The 27,102-nt window shown below is 42.2% G+C and overlaps 2 long non-coding RNA genes across 3 annotated transcripts in view; one reads left to right on the top strand and one right to left on the bottom strand.

Annotated features, from left to right (window-relative positions):
- The window catches only part of Gm12724 (predicted gene 12724), a 53,426-nt gene that overhangs the window by 23,586 nt on the left and 2,738 nt on the right, over positions 1-27,102 (top strand). Inside the window, exons 3-4 of the long non-coding RNA NR_151521.1 lie at positions 3,033-3,118; positions 13,790-13,917. This is a non-coding gene — a long non-coding RNA (predicted gene 12724). The remainder of the gene's footprint in view (positions 1-3,032; positions 3,119-13,789; positions 13,918-27,102) is intronic.
- Gm52671 overlaps positions 1-27,102 on the bottom strand; it is a 44,544-nt gene that overhangs the window by 3,695 nt on the left and 13,747 nt on the right. The gene's annotated exons all lie outside the window — the stretch shown is intronic.

A 27,102-nucleotide genomic window follows, 5' to 3' on the forward strand; every position in this document is an offset into this window, starting at 1 on the left:
CCATAAGCCCAAATAGGCCCTTTGGTCACAATGATTCATTACAGTAATAGAAAAGTAACTAGCAGAGTGGAGCTTGAATGCACTGACATGGGTTACACAGTCTAACATAGTTTAGATGTTGCAATGTGCAGACACTGCCTACTGGTAGCCCAGGCCCAAAACCCAACCCTACCACTCACTTGAGATATGTGAAACCTTGAACAAGATGCTTACCCTTTCTGATTTTTTTTTTCCAGACATGGTCACATGTAGTCCAGGCTAGCCTCAGACATTCACACACCATTTTGTTTGAGCCAGACCTTAATGGAGTAATTAGACTTGAATATGCAAAGGTGGGAGAAGAAATCTTTAGTACGAGGAACAGGGTAGGAAAAGCACACAGGATCAGAAGCACAGGATAGTAAAGGCACACGAAGAAGTTGGGCGGGGTAACACATAGCTGTAACCCAGTTCAGGGAGCTGGATCGTGAGAATGGCAAGTTCAAGGTCAGCCTAGGCCGTTACAAAGATCCTGTCTCAGACAACTAAAGATGAAAATGACAAGGAGTGCTTGAAAGCAGAAGAGCAGAGTAGCATCACGGAGGTGGAGACGTACAGAGAAGAGTGTCAACATTTCCTGAATTTTTATGAGGTGTCAGGACACTGCACACATTAATTCCTGTAATATTCACAGCAGTGGAAGTGTAATCCCCTCCGTTTCACTCTGGAGGAATCTGATGCTCCGAGCCCTTGAGAAACATGACCAGGCTGGAGAGTGGAAAAGATTGGCTCTTAACTGACCTGACCCTGAAGCTCACATTCTTTTAATCAGGACCGCCCACATGCCTTCCCCACAGCTAGTGCCAAAGAAAGCATAGATGTCACTGTGGTGGTCCATGTTAATTTAAATGTTAATTTAAGCTAGATTGGCCAGTGTGAGGGAACTCTGACCACATCTGGGGGAAATTATCTTGATTTTTTTTTAAATTGAGATGGAAAGACCCTCCCACTGTGGGCGTCACCATTCCCTGGCTGGGATCTCTGACTATGAGTGGAGAAAGGCAACTGAGAAGCAACATTCTTCTTTCTTCCTTCTTTCTTCCTCCTCCTCCTCCTCCTCCTCCTTCTTCTTCTTCTTTAAGATTTATTTATTTATTATATGTAAGTACACTGTAGCTGTCTTCAGACACCCCAGAAGAGGGCATTAGATCTCATTATGGATGGTTGTGAGCTACCATGTGGTTGCTGGGATGTGAACTCAGGACCTTCAGAAGAGCAATCAGTGCTCTTAGCCACTGAGCCATCTCTCAAGCACAGCTTTCTGCTTCTTAACTCTCCCTGCAATGTGGCCAGTGGCTCCCAGCTCCTGCTGCCCCTACCTCCCTGCCATGATAGACCATAGCCCTGGTCCCTGAACTAGAACAAACCCGGTTTCCTTTTAACTGCTTTGTTGGAGTTTTGCCATAGCAACAAAAGGGAAACTAAAGCATGTACCTTCTCAGCTAATGTCCATGGTTCCCAAATTACAGAGGCTTTGCTAAGATTTCAAGCATCCAAGGTCCACAGCTGGGAAGCTCACTCCAAAACTGCTGTAGGCAGACCAAGTTCAATGCCTTTTAGAGCTCAGCATTCAATGTAAATGTGTCAGCTGTGTGGTGGGGGGAGGTAGGGCTTCAGTCACACTGCTTTCTATTCACACCTCTGAGTTACCTTGGAGTAGTAACAAATTAAGCCAGAATTGGCTCTTCGCACTGAATGATTTTAGAAAGCTTGCTTTGCTTCTGCAGCTTGGATAATTTCAAGTGCCAAAAAAGGAAGCAGATCTGATGGAAACCGCATGTAAAGAAGGTGCATACATTACTATAAGATCCTGCAAGCTGGATTCTTTTTTCAGAAACCCCCTTTCATCCATTTTTTTTTTATCCCTCTAGCTTTTTGACAACTACAAGGAAGACAGTAAGGGTAAAAATAAAAATATTTTAATTGCTATTTCTAGCCCCCCCCCCACAAAAGCCATTTATGATAAATGTGTCTTTTACATTGCAAGGTAATTTCTACCAAGAAAACAAACAAATCCACATGCTTTGAGAATTGACATTTGAGGGAGAATTGGCATTTAGCAAGTTTAAAAATAGAAACTCCAGTAGATACAGCATCTGCCAATTAAACATGTGAATCCACATTCAGGCTTGCTGCACTGGGGAAACTGCCCAGGTTATTGGACTATTCAATAATGCCCTATTTTTAGGGCTGGGGAGCCAAGAAAACAAGCTGGCTTCAGCGTCTCATTAAACAGAGTACAAGGGCTTCCACAATACATCCCTATAGTGCCCAGAAATAAGAACCTAGAGGACAGAGCATGTTTTTCTGTGACAAAGCCACTATGTTACAACTTTTATAGGCAGCTGAGATTAATAGGAAGTGGGTTGAGTGGCAGCTGTGTCCTTTCTCATTGAGATAGTAGAGTCACGAATGGTTGTCACCAAGAGGACCTTAGGGATGACCTGCTACGGGACATGTGATGTTTGTTGGCTGTCTAGTGTGGTTGCCCTCTGATCCCCACTCTGGGAAACTAAACTCTCTACCATAGAAATGTAGTCTGTCTCATTCCCCCCAGAAGCTGTTTTCTTAGTCTCCTGGCAGCCAGGACTCAACTCTATAACCCGGCTTTGGGAGTCATTTGCATCTGTTCAGCTTTTGGGATGAAGAGTTGGTGACACAGGAGAGGAGGTACGGGGGCTGGGGGTACACGCAGGTGAAATTTTTTTCTGAGTATAGCAGCAAAACCTGAAGCATCCACTTCCTGAGGGCAATGGGGCAATGTTGCCGACAGAGGTGCCAGATGCCACCTCCTGGCACAGGCAAGCTGAGATGCTCCACCGGCAACAGCTAAGTGCCCACACTGACCTTGGTGGAGTCTGGCTCTGGTCTGCCTGTGCTGCCTTCCTTATTCCTCCCTCTCTGTGAGTCTGGTTCTTCAGGCTTCCTGGTAATCGAATGAGCTAGCCAATACCCTTTCAACCTGCTGATTTTTTTTTCTTCATTTTGCCCAGGGACAATATCTTTACACTAAGAGTCTGAATGACTATAAGCCGGCCATGCCTGATTAATGCTAGGACATACATCATAAATCAAAAAGGTAGGTGCAAGTTTGGTTTTAAAAAATTAGACAATCATTGTTACTCTTCAGATGAAATCAAGAGTGAGAGGGGAAGAACTGTGGCCAACTGCAAGCAGACCAGGCCTAGAAGTTAGGTCCTGACTCCCATTCATTGTGTGTGATGGTTTGTATATGCTTGGCCCAGGGAGTGGCACTATTAGAAGGTGTGACCTTGTTGGAGTATGTGTGTCACTGTGGATGTGGGCTTTAAGACCCTCATCCTAGTTGCCTGGAAGCCAGTATTCTGCTAGCAGCTTTCAGATGAAGATGTAGAACTCTAAGCTCCTCCTACGCCATGCCTGACTGGATGCTACCATGCTCTCACCTTGATGATAATGGACTGAACCTCTGAACCTGTAAGCCAGCCCCAATCAAATGTCCTTATAAGAGTTGCCTTGGTCATGGTGTCTGTTCACAATAGTAAAACCCTAACTAAGACAGTGTGCTTAACCTCTGTGTGGCCCAGCCTTACAAGGGAGAGAAAGTGCCTATGCACTCTGCCCCTAACAATGCGTTCCTGTTCCACAGGTCCACAGGTCACCATGCCTTCCTGACCATTCTTCAACTAAAGCTACTTCCCTTCAGTCACTTTCTCTTTAGACCTCCAGCTCACAAGTAATCTCTAATGTTCCTTCTTTCATTCCCTTCTTTCTTCTTTTCTTCCAAAAAAAGAGGGAAAAAAAGTCTTACCGCATACCTAGCACCAGCTATGTCACCTATAATGAGGGAAATACAAACCAACCCAAATATCAACAACATTCATGTTAAAGAAAAGCATTAATCAAATAATTACACAAATAATTGAAAACTGAAAATTAGGAAGGAGAGAGTAATTGCTATTATTATGTCAGCACCAGGGGTCTTATTTAGCCCAAATTCAAAAAAGGACCCTTAAAGATGCATAGGCTTAGCTCGGATCCAAAAGTGGGCTGACTGGGCGAACAGAAGGAAAGAGGATTTCCAGAGAGAAGGACTAAGTGTGCAGATCCTGAGCAGAAAATACACAAAGCTCAAGCAGCTGAAAGCCAGTGCAGACAGCAAGACAGCAAGGGGTGGGAAGGACGGAGATTGGGGGACAAAGCACTCTGGGCTTGAGAAAGATTTTGCCTTGACCCTCAGGGAAGCAGGAAGTCACCAAAGACTCCTGAATAAAGGGATAATATGGTTTCATGGTATTCTTTTTTTTAATTTACTTATTTTTATTTTTCCTTGCTTGAGAATTTCATGCAAGCATATTTTCTTGAAATCCACTCAATTCCATCCTTTCCAATCCTCCTGGGTCACCCTCACCACTGTTGTCTTCCAATTCCTCCGTGTGTGTTTTTTTTATTAGTTTAAACCCCACCCCCCACCCGAGTCCACTTACAGTTGCCAGTGTACACTTGGTGTAGAATCATATACTTGATTATAAGAAACCTCTCAGGAGCCACATCCTTGAAGAAAACTGACTCTCCCTTTTGCAACAACTATTATTTGCTAACAGCTCCTGAGCTAGGGGTGAGCTTTCATGATCACCTCCCGCCTCCATGCTGGGGTTTTGTCTGGCTTGAGTTTACAGAGATCTCGTGCATGTTGTCATTGCTGCTGTAAGTTGCTATGAGCTGATGCCCCGTTGGGTCCAGAGAACAATGTTTCACTATAATCATCTACAATCTTTCCACGGAGATCTCTGAGCACTGGAAGGAAGGAATGCGAAAGAGATGCACTGAGCTATCGTTATGCTAGTAACCATATAATAACAACCAAATAAGTCATTAGAAGTTGATTTAAATGCTAAGCTCTTTAGCAGAATACAATTAGTAGGTTCTCCTATGGGGCCTGTGATGTAACTAGCCACAGATTATTGGACTGCCAGTCATAAGTTCTATTTATAAAACTAGACTTACAGCTGATCAAAAAATGACTGGTTTACATTCGTAACATTTCTGTCACTCTTGTATCCAGTAGGCATATCTTGTCAAACAGGTCATTATTGTAGCTTTTAGGGTTCACAGGTGGGTAAGACGATGATTTCTTTTCTCCTCAGTAGCATGCATGGCACCTTACAGCACTATCAAAGTTAGCCAGTGGGGATAAGTCTTCTTGCGTGGTACTAGCCTGACTTCTCCGTGTTCTGTGACTCAAGGAAGTATACAGTGTCACTGGCAGTATGATTTCAGCATCAAGTTCTGGAGGATAGCCAGAAGCAATGGCAATAACCTGCATTGTTTGGAGGGTCTGTAAGATCCATTAATCAACAACTCTACAAGAGATAACTCACTCCTGGCAATGGACATTTTATTTATAGTCTATGGTGTCTATGATAGGTATTGTCTCATATTTAAGTTAACTCCCTTTAGATTCTTTTTATATATGTATATATTCTTACTGCAGATATCTTCCACATAAATAATGCCTGTTTACAGGTCTTTAGCATTAGTTATCCCTCTGTAGTAGTTTGAATAGGAATGGCCCCCATAGACTTATGGGTTTGAATGCTTGGCCCATAGGCAGTGACTCCATTAGGAAGAGAGGCCTTGTTAGGGTAGGTGTGACCTTGTTGGAGGAAGAGTGTCACTGAAGAGGGAGGCTTTGAGGTCTTCTATATGCTCCAGCTACTCCTAGTGTGGCAGTCTCCTTCTGCTGCCCGTGAATCAAGATGAAAACTCTCAGCTCCTTCTCCAGCACCCACGTCTGCCTGCATATCACCTTGTCTCCCACTATAACAATGGACTAACCTTCTGAAACTGCAAGTCAGCCCCAATGAAATATTTTCCTTTATAAGAGTCGCCACAGTCATGATGTCTCTTCACAGCAATAAAACCCTAAGACATTCTCTGTATATTCCTTCCTCTACCCTGCCTTCCCATCCTCCACCGGGCTTAATCTCTAGTTCTCCATGATTCCCATTTCCCTCCTCATACCACCTGCTTTTGAGCTCCACACATCAAAAGCACCTCCATGGCCCTGTATCAGATTCCTGAATTCTATGTCTACTCCTACTTCAACACACGTGTCTAAAGATTCACAGTTAGTATCTGCATCTGAGAGTGAACATAGGACCTTTGTTCTTGATCTGCACTACCTTACTCAGAGAGATTATTTCCAGATCCATCTATTTACCTGAAACTTGCATTATGCCATTATCTTAGGCTTAGTAATATTCCACTGTGTACATGGGCCACATGTTCACTGTCATGTGATCCATCAACAGGTGACAATGGATCCATGTTTGGTTTTGTTGGATCATAGGCATTCTGACTGGGCTAGGATAAAATTTCAAAGTAGTTTTAATTTTCATTTCTCTGAAAGCTAAGGATTATTTGAACATTTTTTTAAAAAAATGCTTCCCAGCCATTTGTATTTTATTCTTTGTTAACTCTGTTTAGCTCCATGCCTCAATTTCTAATTGGGTTATTTCTCTTCATGATGGTTGTTATTTTTAGTTCTATATATATTCTAAACAATAATCTTTGCCAAATGTATAGATATTTTAAGATTTTTTCCCCAACTCTGTAGGCTGCCTCTTCACTGGAATGATAGTGTCCTTTATGGTACAGATGTTTTTTAGTTTCATGAAGTCTCATTTGGTCTTGACCTTGGTCTTTATCAGGGTCCTATTAAGAAATTCCTTTTCTGTACCTAGAAGTTGAAGTATATTCTCCACTTTCTCCTCTATCAATCCCATGGTATTGGATCTCATGATGATACCCTTGATGCATCTGAGTTGAGTTTTGTGCAGCATCAGAGATAAGGAGGTGGTTTTGTTATTCTATATGTAGAATAACACGATTCTTGGACAGCATGATTTATTGAAGGTACTGTCTTGTGATTATGCTTAAAAGCTTAAACTTTTTGTGCTTAAAAGAACTATAAAACAAAAATACCGGCCAGGCATGGTGGTGCATGCCTTTAATCCCAGCACTCGGGAGGCAGAGGCAAGCGGATTTCTGAGTTCGAGGCCAGCCTGGTCTACAAAGTGAGCTCCAGTACAGCCAGAGCTATACGGAGAAACCCTGTCTTGAAAAACAAAAAAACAAAACAAAACAAAACAAAACAAAATAAAACAAAATACCTCTAACTTGAAAGTCCTGATTTCCCAAGAACAGATAATTGCCTGGGATGATGGGGACGGGGGGGGGGGGGGTCTTGTAATTGCCTGATCTTGTTCATGTACAATAACAAACCATGTGTTTTCACGTCTGTGAACAACCTTGCTTGTATGCTTGACTGCAGATAGGTGGGGCAGGTGCCTGATTGCATCAAGGCAGGAAGCTCATAGGTTTGTGAATTTTGCCTTTATAAACCCTTGACTAATGTAATTTGGGATTGTATTTTGAGAGCACTCTCAGGTGCAGTTCAGGTGCCCTAAGGATCCAGCACCAGTACCTGGATTAAAGCTTCTTCATTGTTAAAATATATTCATGGTCAGACTGGCAAATCTCTGAACAACCCCAGATCCTAACAGTCTTTTCTCCAATGTATATTTTTGGCCTTGGAGTGGCTTAAATGAGAATCATAGGTTAATATATTTGAACAATTGGTTTGCAGTTAGTAGGCTGTTAGGAAGGATTAGGAGGTGTGGCCTTTTTGAAGAAGGTGTGTCCCTGAGGGTGAGCTTTGAGGCTTCGAAAGCCCATGTCAGATGCAGTCTCTCTTTCTGCCTCTTTCTACATTTCTCCATCCCCCCCCCAGTTACTACTTCCAAGACATTTATACTGCATGCCTACTGCCAAGTTTTCCACCATGAAGATAATGAACCCTCTGAAAACATAAGCAAGCCCTGAATTAAATGCTTCCCTTTATAAGTTGTCTTAGTCATGGTGTCTCTTCATGGCAATGTAACAGTAACTAAGACAGAAATTGGTACCAGGAGCTAGTCTGACCATGCTGTTGTTTGGAGGAATATAGAAGGCTTTGGGACTTTTGACTAGAAAAGCAGTTGGACATTGTATGCTATAAGTAGGGCTTAAGGGGTTTGGGAGACAGTCATTCTGAGAGCAATGTGAACTGTGGAGCCCCAGCTCAAGAGGTTTCAGAGGGGAATGATATTATAGACCATTATTGTGATATTTTGGCAAATAATGTGACTTTCAGCCCTTGTTATTTAGAAAGAAAGAAAGAAAGAAAGAAAGAAAGAAAGAAAGAAAGAAAGAAAGAAAGAAAGAAAGAAAGAGAGAAAGAAAGAAAGAAAGAAGCCAAAGGCTAAATTGAAGAGATTTGGGATAATGTAATTGGCAGAGGATATTTCAAGACAACCTAGTATTGACTCTGTTGCATGGTTATTATTCAATCACTGTTATGCAGACCTACAATGAAAAAGAGCAAACGGGGCAAAAGAAATTCAAAAGGGACACTGTAGTGAGAAAAGGAGCTCTAGGACATTTAATATTGAAGCCAAGTATTGTACTCAAAGAGATGAGGAGTATAAATAAGGGCTTAGGGGATGGAATAAAGGAAGTGGAGCTCTCAAGGTAAGAACACACCCAGCTCATCTTCCAACCCCTGAAAAGGATAAAAGGTCATTCAACAAAGGAAACCACCAACAGGTCAAAGCTAACGCAAAGCTAATTCAAGGAGGGGGTCAGGTTCCCACCCCAGCAGGCAATAGAACTTGACAGTTCCTGGCCAAGTGGTTCTGGATTTGTCAAGTAGGGCACATAAGTAAAGGAGCTATGAAATTTTTCTCTATGGTGAAGGAAAGGAGTTGAGAACAGGGAGGTGACAGGGGAGTCCATGTATGAAGGTCTAAAAAGGCCATGGCATAAAGCTGTAAGGGTGAAGCCTTGATTTCTTCTCCAAGATGTTAGAGATACTAAAACCATGGGATACTTGCTAAGAAGAGCTGCAGACAGGGTATGGAACCAGCCCAAGAGAGAAGTGTTTTGCAATCAACTAAGCTAGAAGTAGTGGGAGGTCTGAAGAGGTCTCTGACATCAGATGTAGAGATTCATGTTAACATCAGATGTAGAGATACAACATCAGATGTTGGAGATTGTCCTGATGGGTTTCGGTCTTGCTTTGGTCCAGTATTTCCTCACTGTGTTCCCTTTCCTTCCTTATGGAATGGCAATGTAAATTCTGTGTCATTGTCTGTTGGAAGTATGTCATTTGTGTTTTGCTTTTCCAGGGGTTTACAGCTAAGAGATTGCCTTGAGTCTCAGAAGAGGCTTTGGGCTTTCAAATAATGTTGGGATTGTGAAGGATGATGAGGACTTTTGAAGTTGGACTTAATGCATTTTGATATGGCTACAGATCTATGGTCTGGGGAGTGGAATATGGTGGTTTGAAAGAGAATGACCTCCAGAGGCTCATGGATTTGAATATTTGGTTCCCAGTTATTGGACTGTTTAGGAAGGATTAGGAGGTATGGCCTTGTCTGAGATGTGTCACTGGGGGTGGACTTTGAGGTTTCAAACACCCACACCAGACCCAGTGTTGTTCTCTTTTTGCCTCTATCTTTTGGAGAAAATGTAAACTCTCAGCTATTGCCCCAGTAGCTTCTTGGTGCCTGTTGCCATGTTTTCCACCATGATGATCATGGACTGTAAGCAAACCCCCATTTAAGTGCTTTTCTAAGTTGCTTTAGTCATGGTGTCTCTTCACATCCATAGAACAGTAACTAAAACAGGCTTCTTTGTCAAAATCAGGCCACATTAGGAGTTGTGTGCTTTTATATACATCCTCACTTCTATCCTGTTATATTCTTATCAAAGTATCTGTTTTTAATGCTACTATCATCCTCTCTTTGTTACTATAGCTCTTTAGTATAACTTGAAATCAATATTAAAAATGTGAGCTGGGCGTGGTGGCACACACCTTTAATCCCAGCACTCAGGAGGCAGAGACAGGCAGATTTCTGAGTTTGAGGCCAGCCTGGTCTACAAAGTGAGTTCCAGGACAGCCAGGGCTATACAGAGAGAAACCCTGTCTCAAAAAAACAAAAACAAACAAAAAAATGGAAATGCCTTCAGCACACATTATTGTCCTGGATCGATTGTGTTTCCATATGATATTTGAAATTGGTTTTTCAATTTCTGTGAAGAACTGTGCTGGGATGTTCATGGGAATTGAATTGAATGTGTGGTTTGCTTTTAGTAGGATGGCCATTTGCACAATATTACCAGTCTATGAGGTCTGCTGGTTTCTTCTTCAGTCTTGAAGTTTTCAATGTATAAGTCTTTCATCTCATTGGTTGAATTTATCCCAAAATACTATTTTTGAATAGTTGTGAATAGGTTCCCCTGATTTCTTTCTTAGTATATTTTTTATTGGTATGTAAGAAAGCTACAGATTTTCATGTGTTAATTTTGTATTTTGCTACTTTGATAAATGTGCTTATCAGCAGGAGACTTGGTATGGAGTCTTTAGGGTCTTTTATGTATAGAACAATATCATCAGCAAATAAAGATGCTTTGACTTCTTTTCTACCTATGTCTCTGTTAACACCTTTGCTTGTCTTATTGCTCTGGCTAAGACTTCAAGTACTTACTATATTGAATGGAAATAGAGAGAGTGAACACACTTGCCTTGTTCCTGGCTTTAATGAAAATGCTTTCAGTTTTGTCTATTAGCATGATGTTGGTTCTGAGCTTGCTGTGTATGGCCTTTATTATGTTGAGACATCTCCACTTTACCCCTAGATTCTCCAGAACTTTTATCAAGAAAGGATGTTAGATTTTGTCAAAAGCCTTTTCCATATCTGAAGAAATGATCATGTGTGTTTTGTTCTTGAGTTTATTCCTATGGTCCATTACACTTATTGATTTTTGTGTATTAAACCATCCTTGAATCTCTAATAAGAAGCCACCATAATTGTGTTGAATGATCTCTTATATATGTTCTTGTATTTGACTTGTAGGTGTTTTATTGAAAGTTTTTACATCTCTGTTCATCAAAAAAATATTGAACTATTTTCTTTTTCTTTTTTCTTTCTTTTTTTTGAGTATCTGATTTTTGGGATCAGGACAATACTGGCTTTATAAAATAAATTTCCAAGTGGTCCTTTATTTTATTTTATGGAATAATTTGAGAAATACTAGCATTAATTCTTTTTTAACAGTCTGGTAGTAGTTTGCACTATACGCATCTGGCCCTGGCTTTCATTGAGTTGGAAATTTTTAAATTACTACTTCTAATTTGAAGGTATTATGGATCTGCTTAAATGATTTGTTATACCTTAGTCTAACTTTGTAGTTCCTATACATCTAAAGAGTCATCCACTTCTTTTTGATTTGTAAGTTTACTAGAATATAAGTTTTGAATACATCCTTAGGGATTCTCTGATTTCCTCAGTGTCTGTTGTAATGTCTCCTTTTTCATCTCTAACTTTACTAATCTGGGTCTTCTCTCTCTTCCTTTTCCTTGGCTTATCCATCTTGTTAGTATTTCAAAGGAACACCTTTTCATTTCATTGATTCTTTGTGGTTTTGGTTTCTATTTCAGTCATCTCAGCCCTGATTTTGATTATCCCTTTCTCTCTACTGTTTGGGGATTTTTTTTTGTTTGTTTGTTGTTTGTTTTTGTTTTTGCTGTCATTTTTCCATGGCTTTCAAGTGCATCATTGTGGTAGTCAATCCGTTAATCTCTGTTTATCTTTAATGGGGAGTTGAGGCCATTGCTATTGAGAGTTATTCTTAAATGGTGTCTATTCCTGACATTTTGTTGCTTTTGTGGTGTTCCAGTAGACATTTCTTATTCAGCATTAGGAATTGTTTATTTGTTCCTGTGCCTTTCAGGGTATGCTTACCTTTTTTCTGGGTTTCTATTGTTTTGATAAGCCCGTGACTAAAAGCAACTTGAAAGAACAGGTTTTATTTTGTTAACACTTCCACATTGCAGTCCATCATGGAAGACAGTCAAGGCAGAAATTCAAGCAGGGCAAGAGGCAACGACTGAAGCAGGGACCATGAAAGAATGCAGCTGACTGACTTGTTCTTCCTGACTTGCCCAGCCTTCTTTCTTACAGAACCCTGGATCACCTGCCCAGGGATGGCGTCATTCACAGTGGGCTTGATGGGACCTCCCCCAACAATCACTAATTTAAAAAATGCTCTACAGGCATTTTCAATTGAAGTTGCCTCCTCTCAGATGACTCTAGCTTATATCAAGTTGACATAAAACTAACCAGCACATTGGCCTTCTCTTCAGATCTAAGTATTCCTTTAATGTCCTCTCTGGAGCTGGCTTAGTGGTTATTAATTCCATAAGTCTGTTTCTGCCATGGACAGTTTTCCTTTCTTCTTTGATCATGACTGATAGTTCTGCTTGCTTTTGGCATCTTTCACAACTTGTAGAGCATTGTTCTAATCCTTTTTGGCTTCATTGCCTCCATTGATAAACCAGCTGCTATTCTAATGGACCTGCCTACATATGGGATCTGGTTTTTCTTCTTTTTTTTTCTATACATGGTCTTTGTTCTCTATATTTACTGTTTTCACTATTATATGATCTAGGGAGGCTTTTTGTTTATTTGTTTTGCTTTTTTGTGGTCTATTTGGTGTTCTGTATGCCTCTGCCTTGGTAAGTATCTCTTTAGGAATTTTTCTTCTATGATTTTCTGTACCTTTACCTGAATTTCTTCTCCTTCTATATGTATGGTTCATATGTATGGTCTCCCAGAATTTCTACTTGTTCCATTCATTAGTTATTAATTTAAGCCCTTTTTTGTGAATGATTCAATTTCTCTCCCACATGATCAGTTCTAATGGTGAGGCTTTCCATGGAGCCTTTTATTTTACTTCCTAAAATTTTCAAGTTTCCATTTCTTTACTAAATTCTATTTTTAGATTTTGAATTCTATCTTTATTTCATTCTACGTTCCTCCTATCAGTCTTTTCTCTGGTGTTTATTTATTTTATCTTCGAGTTCTTTAAACATTTATAATTTCTATTTGACATCATTATCCAACCTTTGTTGAGGAGGCATTTGGATCTCTGTTTGCTGTTACCTCAGTTTGTCAGTTATAGACCAGATGAATGCTGCTAAGAGTTCAGTCTTGGAGTCACTTAATGTTAATGTGCAAACGGACCATAAAAAGTGTTTCTAGCTCGGCTAGAGCTGGATGAAGTTTATAAGAAGCAAACTTCCTGTAGGGTTAGAAGGCTCTTCCTGGGCTGGAGAGGTGACTCAGCGGTTAAGAGCACAAACTGCCCTTCCAGAGGTCCTGAGTTCAATTCCCAGCAACCACATGGTGGTTCACAACCGTCTGTAATGGGATCTGATGCCCTCTTCAGGTGCGTCTGAAGAGAGCAATGTTGTACTCATATACATAAAATGAATGCATAAATAAACAAATAAATCTTTAAAAAAAGAAAAAAAGAAGAAGGTTCTTCCTGCAGATCCTCAGAAGCCTATGGAAGGCTCAGAGTTTTACAAGTGGTTCCTCGACTTGTGACCCTCAGGAATCAGGGGTGTAGTTGTGACAGGGGTGAGGGTGGTGCTGCCTGAGAAGGTGGACAGGACATAGGGTCTGTATTCAGTGGCTGTGGGTACCTGGGGATAGCAACAGAATACAGTTCTTAGACTGAATGGAGGCTACCTGGCAAGGTGCTCGGGACAATTAGTTCCCAGATGGTGGGGCTGGAGTTATAGTAGGGAGAGCACCACCCAGGAGTAAGGATGTAGTCCTTTCATTATATTTTATTTCTGTGTATCTGTGTATGCTCACAGGTATTTGCAGGTGCCCATGGAAGCTAAACAGGAACATCGGATCCCTTGGAGCTAGAGTTAGAGGAATTTGGAGCTGTTGTCCCATTTAGGGACGGGGATCTGAACTTGGGTCCTCTGGTACAGCAGCAGTAAGTGCTCTTAACCATAGAACCACCTTTCTAGCACTGGTTATATTGATGCTGAAGTGATCTTGTGGATGACTCCATAGAGACTACACCAGCAAGTGTAACCACAGGCAAATCAGTCAGTTAGCAGGCCATGCCAGAGTACAAGAGAAGATGATGATAGCGTAAATTTAGAAGAGAGAGGTAGATTCAGAGAATTAGAGGTACAGTATAGAGATACTTATAGATAATAAACTGAATTAAGTCTAGGAAAACTGAACAGGAGGTAATAAGAGTGAAGTTTGGGAGAAAAGGCTCAGCAGTTAAGGGCACTTGTTGCTCTTTCAGAGGACCCGTGTGTAGTACCCAGAACCCAAAACTTTTCTGATCTCCATGGGCCCTAGGCTTACAAGTGCATACTTACACACAGACAAAATACTCATAACACACAAAAAATAAATGAATTCTAAAAAACAGGAAAAAAAGAATTTATACTTTTATATAGATATTTTCCACCACAAAAAAAAGACCAGTTTTGAGACAGAATTCCACAGAATTTAGTTTAAATAACTTGAATTTGGGGTGCCTTTTAGACATTTCAATGGGGATTTCAATATACATGAATCTGAGATTCAAAAGAGAGAATTAATCTAAAGCTATAGATGTGAGCTTCAGAGTACCTAAGATCGCTGGGCCCCACGCAGTCGTGAGTTAGTTCACTTATAATCAGAATGTTGAGGAACAAGAGAAAGGCTTAGGAAAACCGTTTAGGAATCACACTCAGAAGTCACAGAAGGAGGGTGATTCTCCAAGCAAGACGGAGAAAGAAAGGCTACAGAAAGGGGACGAAAAGCAGGAGCAAACTGTGCCAGGGCCAAGGGCAGCAAGTGCTCAGCTGAGCTGACAGTGATGCTCTCCAAGGCTGCTGAGAAATGAGCAAGCTGAAGACTGAAAGGGTGCCGGTAGCTCTAGCAACCCGGGATGTCAGTGTCAGTGTCAGTGACGGTGTTAGCATTAGTGTTAGTGCTAACGTTGGTAGGGGTGCAGCAGGGAGGGTGCTGGGAGCTGGCAGAGGAGGAATGATTGGGAGGCGACCATTCCTTTGAGACGTTTTACTGCACTGAGAAAGGAGAGCACAGGAAGATGTGGGTGCAGAGAAAATGTTCTGGACTACACAGGCTTTGAGCGTTCATTCTTAGATGCTTGAAAGGCACACACAGGAAAGAAGTGGCTCAATATTTTCTAAAAAAAAAAAAATGGGTCTGAAAATTGGTATACAGTTTTAACAATTATAGTTACAGCTGTAAAGTTAACATTGCCCACTTCCCGGGACAGATTAGTGTTTTTAAACAGGTGTTTGATGATTTAGCCCAAGCAATAGATGCTGTGGGACCATCTAACTTAGCGGTCTTCCACTGTCAGAGGCCATGTTAGTGCTCTGCCCCCTGAGCAGCAGCACTTGGACTGCATCTGTTAAGGACTCCCAGGAGTAGTGAATGGGATGTGTCATACATATGCCCTGTTCTTCAAATATTTTCAAAGGGTACGGACAATATTTTACCCATCTCTATATGGGTTGGGCCAATTGTAGAGCCTAACCACAGTATGGAATCGTATAAGGTAGGATGAGCTGGAGCTAAGCCATATGATATAGAGAAACTCTCTGTTTCTGTATGGACATGGCACCTGTCAATAATAAACTTGATAGCCTACAACTTAGACAAGAAATAGGAGATGGAACATTCTGTAGGCAGAAAGGATTCTGGGATATTCTGGGCACGGGAGACTCACCCAGGAAGATGCGACAAGCATAGATGCATGGTGCTTGGGCACAGGTAAGCAGCCATGTGGCAGAATGTAGGTTAGAATAAATGTGTTAAGTTATGAGCCAGTCAGAGAAGAGCCTAGCTACATGGCCAAGGTATTTGTAAATATTTTTTGAGTATGACTCTTATTTCTGGGAGCATGGGGCTAAGAAGAACTATACCAACCTTCTACAATATGGTACACTCAATATTTATAAAATGAATTAATGGATAAAAAGTAGAAAAAAATACTTTAGGGAAAGAGTTTTTAGAAGAGACCACCAGAATACATAAGTACTTTTCACCTTCCATCAAACCTTACTCACTTCTCCATTTGCCCATAAAGCCGTTCCTGGGGGTGATCTACATCTCTCTATCAGGAAGATGTCTGAAAAGCCAGGAGTATAATAGATGAGCATGGCAGGTCCTGACTGAAACTCAGCCGAAGACAGCTCTGTGATAAAGTCTCACTCTCGGGCATAAGACTGGTGGAGTGACGTCAGCTCCCTGGCCAACATAACTTCTCTAAAAATGAAGACATCTCACCTAAGTCAACTTTAGCCCTAGAAAGGAGCAAAACTCCTTGCTTAATGGAACAGTATTCAGGCAGGAATTGGGCTGGAAATTGTGTCAGACGAGGCAGTTGCCTAACAGCTGGACTGCCTGCTGCCTCTGGAGACCAGTAAATAATGTATGTCATCTTCTCTGCGTTCATTCCTCAAATAGTCTGGGCACAGATGATTGTGCTGGCTAGTTTTGTATCAACTTGGCACAAGCTACTGTCATCTGAAAAGAGGGGACCTCAACAGAGAAAATGCCTCTGTCCTAGTTAGAATTACTTTTGCTGCAATAAAACACCATGACCAAAAAGCATGTTGGAGAGGAATGGATTATTTGGCTCACACTTTCAGATCATAGTCTGTCATTGAAGGAAGTCTGGGCAGGAACTCAAGCAGGGCAGGAACCTGGAGGCAGGAGCTGATGCAGAGGCCGTGAAGAGACATTGCTTACTGGCTCACTTGCCATGGCTTGCTCAGCCTGCTTTCATAAGACCCAGAACCACCAGTCCAGAAATGGCACTACCCACAAAGGGATGGGTCCTCCTCTGATCATTACTTAAGAAAATGCCTTACAGCTGGATCTTATGGAGGCATCTTCTCAATTGAGGTTCTCTCCCTTCAGGTAACTTGTGTTATATAGCTTGTGTCAAGTTGACATTCAACTAGCCAGGACAGTCTCTGTAAGATCTGGCTATAGGGCATTTTTCTAATTTAGTAATTGCTAGGAGAACCACTGCAGGTGGTACCATCCCTAGGCTGGTGGTCCTGGGTTCTAGAAGAAACCAAGCTATGCAAGCTAGTAAACAGGACTCCTCCATGGCCTCTGCATCAGCTCCTGCCTCCGGGTCCCTGCCCTGTTTGAGTTTCTGTCCTGACTTTCTTCAGTCATGGCTACAATATGGAAGTATAAGCCAAATAAACCCTTTCCTCCCCAACTTGCTTTTTGGTCATGGTGTTTTATCACAGCAATAGTAACCCTAACTAAGACAGTGATTTTGCTGATTTTTTTTAAGTATTCCTAAAGTTTCTTATCCACTTTACCCTCTCCTCCTGAAGGAAGGTTTCCTCCCACGTAGAATATCAAGTTCATGGATGTTAAAAGCCAAGAACCTTGTCTTCTGCTCTTCTCTCCACCTACAGAGATGCTACACTCCCTCCTGTGTCTTGCTCAGGATTCCAAGGCCCTAACTACTAGTGGTCATATCTCTTGGGTTCCCGTTCCTAAGGGAAGGCACTAGCAGGCCGTGAAGCAGCATCGTCTTGGAAATCATTCTGGGACCTTAGTCCCTGCTGGGTGACCCCTCCGTGACTCTAGCACCCATGGACCAACAGGTGGTAGAGACTTCTCCCTGTGACCTTGAGGGACTGAGAGTTAGATTCCCTGATAGACAGTCAGATAGGGAGAGGGGTTAGGACAAAGTAATAAAGATGGTGAGATTCTAAGATGGTTGTCATCTTTCTCACCTTCCTGACATAACACAAAAGCCTGGCAGCTTAAAATAAAGGTTGGATGGCCTTTTTCTCCCAGCAGTAGAGCTCACCTGCCTATGGGCCAGTCCTATCAGGATCCTTGTCCTTGTTCAAACTCACTAACCCTCAATTAAGGGAGGAAGACACCCTCAAAGACCCTGAAAGCCCCCATCCCTCAAGAAGAGAACTGGCTTCGGCTTCCACAGTGCCCCCTCGGCTTCTCAGAGGGCCGTCTTCTGTGTGCCTTGCTGGGTGTGCCTCCTGTCATCCCTAATAAAAGCCTTTCTTCACCCGCTGATTTTGCTTGCTGTGCCTGAGGTTTCCTCTGCCACTGCCTGGTGTGTTCCCATGCTTTAACTGCCAGAGAGTCCAGGCAAGACCTCGAGATGGTGACACCTCGTCCTCGGATGCTGCTTCTTAGGCTTATCCCAAGGGATGCAGGACCCTGTCTGATGTACATTTCCTCCCCCTCCCAGCTGAGATGCAGGACCCTGACTGATGCACCAACTCCCCCGCCCCTCTTTTCACTCAGGAAACTAGGAACAGGACTGGCAAAAGTGGAACCAGCACTGTGAGTCCAACAACAACAAACATTAGAAGGCAGCTGTGTGGGAGTCCAATGACCCGTACTTTCTGTCCTTTAACTGTTTTAAATGGTTTCTTGTTGCTTTTCAGTTGTTTTTTTTTTTTGTTTTTTTTTTTGTTTGTTTGTTTTGTTGTTGTTGTTGTTGTTGTTGTTGTTTACTTTTGTTGTTTGCTAGGCTGTCTGCTTTTTCCCTTTGTTTTGTTTTGAGGCAGGTTCCAAGAGTGACTCAGAACCCACTATGAACCCCAGGTAATTCTCCTGCCTCCACCTCCCACAGGCAGTGGGATGACAGAGGTGAGGTGTCACATCTGGATCTGACCTTTAACACTTCCTTGTGGGCTGAGGATGGCAGCCACGAGTTTCCATCAACGTGGCAAATCCCTGACTAAAGCCCAGTTTCAGACAGCACGGTTGAAAGCTTTCTGTCACACTAAGCAGCACAGAGGAACCCAGAGAGACACGCCATTTAAGTGAGCTGGTTTCTATTAACAGGCTTTAGATAAGCCATTGCCTTTATGGTCCTGATTTGGGCCTTTCATGCTATCCTGGCACTCTCTTCTTCCATAGCAAACCAAGGAGAAAAATAAACTAACAAATTGTCAAGTTGCAAACCTGGGACAAGGAGCTGAGGTGCCTATTTAACATAGCAAAGCAGGCCTGGCCTCTGGGTTTTCCCAGCATCCCTCAGTCCCTATCTGTTACAGGTTGTGACTGGCACACTCCACTCTCCACTCTGAACTTTCCAACTAAGGGGCTGGGCTGCCCTCCCCCCAGAGGCTCTTCCCTGTATATGTACAGACACTGTGGCTACTACCTATCCTCTCTCCCTCTTTTTCCTCCTTTTGTACTTTTGGTCTCCTGGCTGCTGTACTTGGCTCCCTTCTCTCTTCCTGTCTCACCCCCCCACCCATTTTTAGGTCTCTCCTAGCTGAGTCTGCCAATGAGTATGCTCTCCCACATATCCACAATATAATAATATAATATAATATAATCCCCCACCATACTTGCAAGCAATCATGTCCTTTCTTTTCCTTTTTATCTCTTTTTTTCCATTCACAAACCACAATACTCATGTGTGAGTCCACCTCTTCAAATCCTAAAGTGATGTCAAAATAGAGGCTAGTGAGATGGCTCAGCCAATAAAGGCACCGCTGACAAACCTAATAACCTGGGTTCTACCCCAAGGGCCCCCAAGGAAGGAAGAAAGAACCAGTTCTCTGTCTCTCTCTCTCTCTCTCTCTCTCTCTCTCTCACACACACACACACACACACACACACACACAAAATTAATAAATAAAAATACATAAATACATGAATAAATAAATGCTCTTGGATAGCCGTTCAAAAGAGACACTAAGCTGGATTGTTGGGATATGAAGTTTATTAAGGAGTTATTAACATCATGGACAGATAGACAGACAGCAGCTAGATGGGACTCTGAAGAGAGTTCGAGTCTCAGTATTTGAGAGAGACAGCATGGCAGAGACTCTGGAGAGAGGAAACCAGGGCCCATGTGGCACAAATAGGAGTCTCTTCTGATGCCCCTGAAGTTGGGAGGGGTGTCACAGCACAAACCTATAACTAGGTGGCCTGGTTCCAAGGCAGGAAGAGAAATGAGATGCAGGATCTGTGGCCACAAACACTTTGTCGGCAACTCTCTTCCCCACGTGAGAAATCCTAGCACCTGGAAGTCTGGCTAGGGACTCAGATAGTGTCTCAGTGAGGTGCCTATCTGTATCTGTGGGAGGAGAGGGGCTACTGCAGATATTATAACCTGAACAGCAACTAGACTCTAACATTACTTCTTCATGATAAATAAATAAAGGTGATAATTTATGTGAAAGCCAACAAACAATATCTCTGGTTTTACAGACAGCAATCATATATCATTATGCCCCACCCCACCTCACCTATAGGCAGGCTTAACTTTGCCTTTGGACATGAACCAAACCAGAGACCAAAAAAAAAAAAAAAAAAAAAAAACAAAAAGGAGATAGATAGATAGATAGATAGATAGATAGATAGATAGATAGATAGATAGATAGGGGGTACAATAATGATGTCTGGAAAAGAGGGAAAATGGGGAATTGTTAAGGAAAATTGAATCTAAATATCAAATAATACTGTGTTGCCATTCTGATCTGGTGGTGGAAACAGTACTTAATCTTTCTTGAAAGTTCCTTTCTCAGGGCTAGAGACACAGCTTAGCAGCCAAGAGAACAGAAGGCCAAAGTTCAGTTTCCAGAACCCACATGAGGCAGCTCACGACTAACTGCAGTTCTAAGGAGATTCAATGTCTCTGGCATGCTGACACTCACATGTGCGCATGAGCACACACACACACACACACACACACACACACACACACACTAACTGATGTCTGGACCATATTCTGTGCACTCCTTTGATTCTGCTGATGCTGCCCACCCCCCTTAAAATCTCTTATTCACAACTATGGCCAGACTGTTCCAAATAGGCTCGCTCTTGAAACTTTCATTTTCTGTTAAGGGAACACTTGGGTTAGTGATTCATAACTCACAACCTAGCATTTTTAAAATTCCACTTCTGACTAATACAGCACCTTAACGTAGCTGATGCATAGACATGTGAGGTGCAATTTTATTATTTTTAAGAAAAGGCAGCTGTGGTAGAGGCACAAACCCCGTTAAGGCTGGAGGACTGCTTCGTACTGTATTGTGTTCAGTAGGGAAGTGAGCTTAGTCATAGAAAATGCACTTGCTCACGCCTCCCCCAAATAATAAAAATAGCACCAGGTGAATGAGCAGATGGAGGTGTAAGAAAGTGTGAGCTCACTCCAACATTCCCCTGGACAGCTGCCAGGGTCTGTTTCTGGGGATATTCTTCCAGGCTCCTCCTATTGGTGTCTCCACCCAGCCGGCTCCACCTCCGACCCCACCTTCATTCTCCAGGGAGACCTGTATCTTTAAATCAGCAGGCCTGTTTCTGTACCTTTCTCTGGAGCCCCACAAGCTGCAGAATCATTAGTGCATACCAGTGATCCAGGCGTTGAAAGAGAAGTTAATGGGACCCAGAGCTGGTTGGTGGCCAAGGCTGTCTGGTTTGCCATTGACTCTTATCAAAAATACACTTATAAACTGGTCCTTACCAGTGAGCATGCCTGTGCTTTCATTTCTGCTCTTGCCTCTTTAGTACATGTATGAAATTGTCCTGGACTCGAAAGAGGCTGGGGGGTAAGAGTTTTGCAGTCAGGAAATGTGCCGTGGATTCCAGCATGAGGCATGGTCTAACCCACTGGAGGCAAACAAGACAGTATGGTGAAAAATGGAGGAGGAGGCATAATGGTGCTTACCTTTAACCCCAGCACTCAGGAAGCAAAGACAAGTGGATCTCTGTGAGTTCTAAACCAGCCTGGTCTACATAGTGAGTTCCAGGACAGCCAAGGCTATGTAGAGAGAACCTGCTTTTAAAAACTAAAGAAATAAAGCGGCAGGATAGTCCAGTCTGCATCCTCATAGAGAAAAAGGAAAAGATGCAGGACCAAAGGAAAACTATGTTTAAATAGGCGCTAGGTAGCAAGCACGGTGACTGACAGGGCCAGCAACAGCTGAGGAGTAAGCTTTAAGAAGGGACTAGGGGACATTTCTCTGAGGAGCCTGAATGACAACGGGATATGGGGATAAGACAAACAAAAAGCTTTTGTGGGAGAATCTGTCAGAGAAACATCCCCGAAGTGGGAAAGACTGTGGTAAGTACAAAACTGTGTGCAAAGAGCATGTGGCAGAAACTAACTAACAAGACAAAGAGGAGTCGAGAACACAAAGTGAGGAATTTGGGGTTTCTTATATTGTAATGTAACCCTTGAGGTCATTTTAGATAAATTTAGGCCTGGAGTCTGACATTTCTCAAAGTTCTCCTTTATATTCACAGGGAGTACAAAAAAAATACACAGACTGGCATTAAAATTCTTCACCTTGCTCCACATTAGCAACTCATGTCATTATAGAAGTGTAACATCCACACTGTGATTGACATGGCTGCAGTCCACAAAGCGTACCAGATCTCATGGATCCTACCTACACTCGTGTGTGTGTGTGTGTGTGTGTGTGTGTGTGTGTGTGTGTGTGTGTGCGCGCGCACGCGTCTGTGAATGTGTAAGAGAGAGAGGGAGTTGTTGATAATTTTATAACATGCATAGCGTTCCACAACCACCACCAAAGTCAAGATGCCAGCTACACCCTCACCACAAGGCTCCATGGTGTTAGCCCTCTGTAACCAGTCCTGCTCCCTCCCCTCAAATCAAATCTCGAGAAAGCAGCGATCTGGTTCCCATCTCTATAATTACAACATTCCAAAGATATTGTACAAATGGAATCGCATGGCGTGTATCCTTCTGAATCAGACGTTTTGCTAAGCAGAATTTCCCTGGGGCCCATCCAATGCGCCATTCCATTTAACTGCTGAGTGGCATTCCTTGATACGGATTACCGTTGTTCTGTTACTATTTACCCAGTGAAGAAAGTCTAGGCTGTATCTAGGTCTTGGCTATTATGAATAATAAGAACTTTGCCTACAGGTTTTTACATGAACTTAAGTTTTTCTCCTCTGGAATATATATGCATGAGTACAATCACTATACTATATATTGAGTGCGTTTTTTAGTTGTTGGTTTTTAAATTGCTAGGAGTGGGGAGAAAGCAGATAAGTGCTCAGGCCTGTAATCCCAGCATTGAAGAAGCAGAGGCAGGTGTCCTGAGGCTCTCTGGTCATTCAGTTCATCCTAATTGGTACTTGGGATGTTGGAAGAGCTCTTGTTTCAACAAGGTGAATGGCATCTAAGGAACAATCACAGGGTTGACCACTAGCCTCCACACACACATGCACACACATGTGCACCTGCATATATATACAAGCACGCACACACTCAAAGAAACCACTCAACTATCTTCTAGAGTAACTACCCTTTTCTATTTCCACAACTGACAGGCTGTTGACAATCCAGTGTTTCTGCATCCTCGTTTATGTTAACACCAGTTTTCCTTCTAGCCATTTGGCTAGCTATACATTGACAATTCATTTATAGTTTTAATTTGCCCACAATAATGAATAATGGGGTTACCATGTTCTCATGTGCTTACTAGCCACCTGCAATTCCTCTTCAGTGGAAACTCTGTATGTATCAGTCTTAGTTATTTCCTATTGCTGTGACTAAACACAAAGACTAAGGAAATTTATAAAAGAAAGCACTTAGTTATAGGACTCACAGCTCCACTGGATTAGAGTCCATGAGCGTGGTGGGAGGGAGCATGGCAGCACAGAGCAGGTGTGGCAGTGGCTGACAGCTTGCATCTAAGCCACAAGTGTGAAGCAGAGACAGCTACTGAGAATGGAGTGGGCTTTTGAACCTTCAAAGCCTATCCTCAGTGATACCTCCTCCAACAAGGCCACACCTCCTAATCCTTCCCAAACAGTTCCACCAACAAGCAGCCAAGTGTTCAAACATAAGAACCTATGGGGGCCATTCTCATAAAAAAAAATTCTCTTTCAGACCATTTTCTAGTTAGATCTTCTTTATTGTTGGACTTTAAGGGTGTCTTTCTATAGTCTAGACACAAGCTCTTTGTTAGATATGTGGTCTGCAAATATTTCCCTGCAGTTTAAAGACAGACCATCTTTTCATCTTATTAGAAAGTCTTTCACAAAGCTAAAGTTTTGCATTTTGACAAGGTGCATAGCCACCCCCATCCCTCATTTTGGTATCAAGTTATCACTTTGTCATGGGCTTCTGAAAACTTTGCTGTGTTGTGTTTATGTGCAAGTTTTAAATCCACCTTGAGTTAATTCTAAGCATTAGAACAAGGTAGGGTTTTTCTTTTCCCTAAAAATGTCCAATTGAGGACAGAGCACAAGGTCCCCAATGAAGGAGCTAGAGAAAATACCTAAGGAGCTGAAAGGGTTTGCAGCCCCATAGGAGGAACAACAATATGAACTAACCAGTACCCCCAGAGCTCCCTGGGACTAAACCACCAACCAAAGAAAACACATGGTAGGACTCAAGTCTCTAGCTGCATATGTAGCAGAGGATGGCCTAGTGGGTCATCAATGGGAGGAGAGGCCCTTGGTCCTGTGAAGGTTCTATGCCCCAGTATAGGGGAATGCCAGGGTCAGAAAGCAGAAATGGGTGGGTTGGTGAACAGGGAGGGGGAAAGGGATAGGGGGTTTTTGGAGGGGAAACTCGGAAAGGGGATAACATTTGAAATGTAAATAAAGAAAATATCTAGGGGCTGGAAAGATGACTCAGCAGTTAAGAGCACTGACTGCTCTTCTCAAGTTCCTTAGTTCAAATCCCAGCAACCACATGGTGGCTCACAAGCATCCGTAATGAGATCTGATGCCCTCTTCTGGTGTGTCTGAAGACAGCTATAGTGTACTTACATATAATAATAAATAAATCTTTAGGCTGGAGTGATCGGGGCTGACCAGAGTGAGCAGAGGTCCTGAATTCAAATTCCCAGCAACCACATGATATACATAAAATAAATTTAAAAAATATTTAAAAAGGAAAATATTTAATTTAAAAAAAGATTTTAAAAAAAAGTCCAATTGAACATTTGTTGAGAAGACTAGTCTTCCTTCACAGAATTGTTTTGGTTCCTCTGTCAGAAGTCATTTGAGCATGTTTAGATGGGTCTAATCCTGAGCTTCTATTCTGTTCCATTGGCCCATGAGTCTATTTGGCTGCTAGCACCACACTAGCTATATAGAAAACTTGCCATTGAGTGTACTCCATGCTGCAGAAAGAAGGCACATTTCTGTTATCCTAGCACTTGGGAAGCAGAACTAAGAGGACAAAAAGGTTCAAGGCCAGTCTGGGCTACATGAGACCCTTTCTCAAAAAAAATTTTTTTTACACTATATTATTCTTCCTATTTAAAATTTTCACTATTCTATAGGTTCTCACTATTCTAGAGGACCTTTGCCCTGCCATATTATACTTTAGAATAAACTCTAATTAAAAAGAAAAATAGGGAAATTGATTAAACTTATAAATCATTTTAAATATTTGATTTTAATTCTCTCTCTCTCTCTCTCTCTCTCTCTCTCTCTCTCTCTCTCTCTCTCTCTCTCTCCCTGTCCTGCCTCTCTCTGTATGACAAATGAGTGCATGTAACCATGGATACAAGAAGAGGGTGTCAGATCCCCTGAAGTATTGAAGTTACAGGAGGCTGTGAGCCTCTCAGTGTATGTTCTTAGAACCAAGTTTAGGTTCTGTGGAAGAGTAGCAAGTGCTTTTAGCCACTGAGCCATCTCTCTAGCTCCCTATAGATCAATTTAGAAAAAAAAATTAAATTATCACTTCATTGTCTTTTGAACAATGGACACTTACTTACTTAAAATTTTTAAGTAAAAAATTTCAACTTCATTTTGCTATTTTTAGCATATGGCTTCTGTGGATATCTTGTGAAAATTATACTGAGTACTTCAATTTCTTTGGAGCTAGGATATGTGGTACTATGATTTTTATTTCAGTTTCTACAGAATCCCTGTTAGGATGTAGAGTTTTATGTCTGTTTTATGCTCTGTCTTATACCTTGTTGAATTTGTTAGGAGTGTTTGCTTTGTTTAGTTTGTAGCTTCTACAGATGACTTTGGGTTGTCTAGATAGTCAATTATGTGGTGTACAAATCTGTGAAAATTACGTCTGACTTTCCAAGCTGTGTGTCTCTTATTTCAGTTCTTGCCTTGTGCGGCATAGAACTTAGAGAACAATGTTGAGTGAGAGTGGTGGGAACGAGCACCGTCTGCTCTTTTTCCCTGTCAGTGAGGTGTGATGATTACATTGTCAACCTGTCAGGACTTAGAACAAGTCTCTGGGCAGAGAGGGATTATCTAGATTAGGTTAAGCTTAGTTAGGCGTTTATTGCTGTGAAGAGACACCATGACCACAGCAACTCCTGTAAAGGACAACATTTAATTGGGCCTGGCTTACAGCTCAGAGGTTCAGTCCTGGTTATCATCATGGTGGGAAGCATGGCAGCAACCAGGCAGACATGGTGCTGGAGGAGTCCAGAGCTCTACATCTTGATCCACAGGCAGCAGGGAAAGATTCTGTGTGCTTTACAGGGTGTAGCTTGAACAGAGAAGACCTCAAAGCCTGCCCCACTCAGTGGCACACTTCCTCCAACAAGGCCACACCTACTCCAACAAAGCCACACCTCCTTATAGTGACGTTCCCTATGGGCCAAGCATATTCAAACACATGAGTCTTTTGGGCCCAAACCTATTCAAACACCACAGCTAATCTCTGAGCATGCTTGTGAGGAATTTTATTGATTAGGTTAAGTGGGAAGAGAAGAACCACAGCCTTCCCTGGGACTTGGGGCTTGGGCTGCATCTGACTTCTCTCCTGACAAATCTCTAACATCGGGACAGCATCAAGTGACTTTCTAAGCAGCGTCTCAGCTGACAGGCTTCCTCTTCAATATGCTACTTACAAAGAAACCAAAGAGAGCTGTGAGCATGGACACTGGCCATCCTGTCTCCTGACTGCGGATGCAATGTGGTCAGCCCTCTCTAGGTCCTGTCATCAGACTTCCCAGCTATGACCAACTGGGCTCTTGAACTGTGAACCAAAGCAAACTCTCCCTTCCTGTTGTGACTTTTGTCAGATATGTTATCACAGCAACAAGGAAAGTAACTAAGAAATAAAGGAAAAGCCTTTCACCAATTGATAAAATTTTGTCTGCAGATAATTTTATAGGTTCTCTTTATCAAATTAATTCATTTCTGCCTATTCTTATTTTTATGA

The sequence above is a fragment of the Mus musculus genome, chromosome 4 (genome assembly GCF_000001635.26).
Source record: "Mus musculus strain C57BL/6J chromosome 4, GRCm38.p6 C57BL/6J".
NCBI classification, from domain to species: Eukaryota; Metazoa; Chordata; class Mammalia; order Rodentia; family Muridae; genus Mus; species Mus musculus.